Raw genomic sequence first — 4422 nt, 5'->3', positions numbered from 1 at the left:
ATCCAATCATGCGTGCTCCCTTCTATGGCAAGCTGTATGATCCTATCAGTGAAGATGGTCCAAGTACGGTTTCTGCACGGCTAATCAACTGTCGAATTTCTCGTCTCGGATGAAAAATACCAGGTATAGCTACCGCACGGCTAATCATCTGTCGGTTATCACTTGTGTCAGAATAGGATCTCTCTATCCTTTTGCACACTGTCACTGTGCCCAACATTCGCAAGTTTGAAGCTCATCACAGTCATCCCTTCCCAGATCCTACTTGGAATACCACAGACAAGGTTTAGACTTTCTGAATCTCGGAAATGCTGCCAATTGGTTCTAGCCTATACCACGAAGGTTCTAACTTCACGGACTCGGTCCGTGGATCAGAGACCCAAGAGACTATACTCCAGCTGTCGTCCAATGACTATATTGAACATCATATAGACCGTTTGTAGTTGTCAGGCACGCGGATTTTGGCTAAGCGAGTAACGAAGATAGTGGGTGATTGTCACATGTCACCACTTCATTCTGACTTAACTAAATTAAGTACGAGAGTATATCTTGGAGAAGGAGTAAGCGTGAATTGAAAGAGAAACAATAGTACTTGCATTAATTTATGAAGAATAGCAGAGCTCCGCACCTTAATCTATGAGGTGTAAAAACTCCAACCATTGGAAAATACATAAGAGAAAATAGCCTAGGCATGGCCGTGAGGCCAGCCAAGCATAAAGTCTGAAAAAGGGGTCCAAAAGTCTTTAATACAGTAGTAAAAAGTGCTATTTATACTAAACTAGTTACTAGAGATTATAGAAAATAAGTAACTAAGTGCAGATAGTGCAGAAATCTACTTCCGGGACCCACTTGGGGTGTGCTTGGGCTGAGCATTGAGCTTTACACGTGCATAGGTCTTTTCTGGAGTTTAACGCCAGCTTGGATGTCAAATTGGGCGTTTAACTCCAGCTCTGGTGCCAGTTCTGGCGTTTTACGCCAGAAAAGGGTCTCTGGTGGGCGTTTTAACGCCAGTTTGGGCCATCAAATCTCGGGCAAAGTATAGACTGTTAACATTTCTGGAAAGCCCAAGATGTCTACTTTCTAACTCAATTGAAAGCGTTCCAATTGGGCTTTTGTAACTCCAGAAAATCCACTTCGAGTGCAGGAGGGTCAGAATCCAACAACATCTGCAGTCCTTTCTCAGCCTCTGAATCAGACTTTTGCTCAGGTCCCTCAATTTCAGCCAGAAAATACCTGAAATTATATAAAAACACAAAAACTCATAGTAAAGTCCAGAAATGTGATTTTTTGCATAAAAACTAATAAAAATATACTAAAAAGTCACTAAAACATGCTAAAAACTACCTAAAAACAATGCCAAAAAGTGTATAAATTATCCGCTCGTCACAGTCATTCAATACCGGAATACCACGGACAAGGTTAGACTTTCCGGATTCCCAGGATCCTACTCAGAATACCACAAACAAGGTTAGACTTTCCGGATCCCCATGAATGCCGCCATCTATCTAGCTTATACCACGAAGATTCTGTTGGGAATCTAAGAGATATGCGCCCGGCCTAGAGTAGAACGGAAGTGGTTGTCAATCACGCGTGTTCATAGGTGAGAATGATGATGAGTGTCACGGATCATCACATTTATCAAAGTGTTGTGCAACGTATATCTTGGAATAAGAATAAAAGAGAATTGAATAGAAAGTAATAGTAATTGTATTGAAACTTGAGGTACAGCAGAGCTCCACACCCTTAATCTATGGTGTGCAGAAACTCCACCGTTGAAAATACATAAGTGAAAGGTTCAGGCATGGCCGAATGGCCAGCCCCCATGAAGGTGATCAAAAGACCGAATAGTCAAAAGATTACTAATACACTAGTAAAAAGTCTTATTTATACTAAACTAGCTACTAGGGTTTACATGAGTAAGTAATTGATGCATAAATCCACTTCCGGGGCCCACTTGGTGTATGTTTGGGCTGAGCTTGATCTATCCACGAGCTGAGGCTTTTCTTGGAGTTGAACTCCAAGTTATAACGTGTTTTGGGCGTTCAACCCGGATCATGACGTGTTTCTGGCGTTTAACTCCAGACAGCAGCATGTACTTGGCGTTCAACGCCAAGTTACGTCATCAATTTCCTAATAAAGTATGAACTATTATATATTGCTGGAAAGCTCTGAATGTCTACTTTCCAACGCCGTTGAGAGCGCGCCATTTGGAGTTCTGTAGCTCCAGAAAATCCATTTCGAGTGCAGGGAGGTCAGATTCCAACAGCATCAGCAGTCCTTTTGTCAGCCTTTTTCAGAGTTTTGCTCAAGTCCCTCAATTTCAGCTAGAAATTATCTGAAATCACAGAAAAACACACAAACTCATAGTAAAGTCCAGAAATGTGAATTTAACATAAAAACTAATGAAAACATCCCTAAAAGTAGCTTAAACTTACTAAAAACTTAAATTGTTGCTCATCACAACACCAAACTTAAATTGTTGCTTGTCTCCAAGAAACTTGAAAATCAATTAGGATAAAAAGAAGAGAATATACTATAAATTCCAGAATATCAATGAATATTAATTATAATTAGATGAGCGGGACTTGTAGCTTTTTGCTTCTGAACAGTTTTGGCATCCCACTTTTTCCTTTGAAGTTTAGAATTATTGGCTTCTCTAGGAACTTATAATTTCGGATACTGTTATTGACTTTCTTAGTTAAGCATGTTGATTCTTGAACACAGCTACTTATGAGTCTTGGCCATGGCCCTAAGCATTTTGTTTTCCAGTATTACCACCGGATACACAAATGCCACAGACACATAACTGGGTGAACTTTTTCAGATTGTGACTCAGCTTTGCTAGAGTCCCCAGTTAGAGGTGTCCAGAGCTCTTAAGCACACTCTTTTTGCTTTGGATCACGACTTTAACCACTCAGTCTCAAGCTTTTAACTTGGACCTTCATGACACAAGCACATGGTTAGGGACAGCTTGATTTAGCCGCTTAGGCCTGGATTTGATTTCCTTGGGCCCTCCTATCCATTGATGCTCAAAGCCTTGGATCCTTTTTACCCTTGCCTTTTGGTTTTAAGGGCTATTGGCTTTTTCTGCTTGCTTTTTCTTTTTCTTTCTATTTTTTAGTTTTTTTTCGCCATTTCTCTCTCTTTTTTTTTCGCAAGCTTTCTTTTTCACTGCTTTTTCTTGCTTCAAGAATCAATTTCATGATTTTTCAGATCATCAATAACATTTCTCTTTGTTCATCATTCTTTCAAGAGCCAACAGTTTTAACATTCATAAACAACAAGATCAAAAGACATATGCACTGTTCAATCATTCATTCAGAAAACAAAAAGTATTGTCACCACATCAATATAATTAAATTAAATTCAAGGACAATTTTCGAAATTTATGTACTTCTTGTTCCTTTGAATTGAAACATTTTTCATTTAAGAGAGGTGAAGGATTAATGGAATTTATTCATAGCTTTAAGACATAGTTAAACACTAATGATCATGAAATAAAGACACAAAACATAGATAAACACAACATAAAAATCAAAAAGCAGAAAGAAATAAGAACAAGGAATGAATCCACCTTTAGTGGCGTCTTCTTCTTGAAGGACCAACAATGTCCTTAAGTTCTTCTATGTCCCTTCCTTGCCTTTGTTGCTCCTCCCTCATTGCTCTTTGATCTTCTCTTATTTCATGGAGAATGATGGAGTGCTCATGATGTTCCATCCTTAATTGTTCAACATTGTGGCTCAAATCTTCTAAGGAGGTGTTGAGTTGTTCCCAATAGTTGTTGGGAGGAAAGTGCATCCCTTGAGGCATCTCAGGGATTTCTTGATGATGAGCTTCCTCATGCATCTCTTGAGAACCGTGAAGGGTCTCTCTTCCTTGCTCCATCCTCTTCTTGGTGATGGGCTTATCCTTTTCAATGGAGATATCTCCTTCTATGATAACGCCAGCTGAGTAACATAGATGGCAAATAAGGTGAGGAAAAGCTAGCCTTCGCCATGGTAGAGGGCTTGTCGGCCATTTTGTAGATTTCATTGGAGATGACCTCATGAACTTCTACTTCCTCTCCAATCATGATGTTATGAATCATGATGGCCCGATCCACAGTAACTTCAGATCGGTTGCTAGTGGGAATGATGGAGCGTTGAATGAACTCCAACCATCCTCTAGCCACAGGCTTGAGGTCCAGTCTTCTTAGTTGGACTGGTTTGCCTTTGGAGTCTCTCTTCCATTGAGCTCCTTCCACACATATGTCCATAAGGACTTGGTCCAACCTTTGATTAAAGTTGACCCTTCTAGTGTAGGGGCGTACATCTTCTTGCATCATGGGCAAGTGAAACGCCAACCTCACATTTTCCGGATTAAAATCTAAGTATTTCCCCCAACCATTGTGAGATAATTCTTTGGACGCGGGTTCATACTTTGATC

This window comes from Arachis hypogaea, chromosome 10 (genome assembly GCF_003086295.3).
Source record: "Arachis hypogaea cultivar Tifrunner chromosome 10, arahy.Tifrunner.gnm2.J5K5, whole genome shotgun sequence".
In the NCBI taxonomy this organism is placed as follows: domain Eukaryota; kingdom Viridiplantae; phylum Streptophyta; class Magnoliopsida; order Fabales; family Fabaceae; genus Arachis; species Arachis hypogaea.
The sequence above is the reverse complement of the archived record's forward strand: the minus strand, read 5'-3'. Positions refer to the sequence as shown.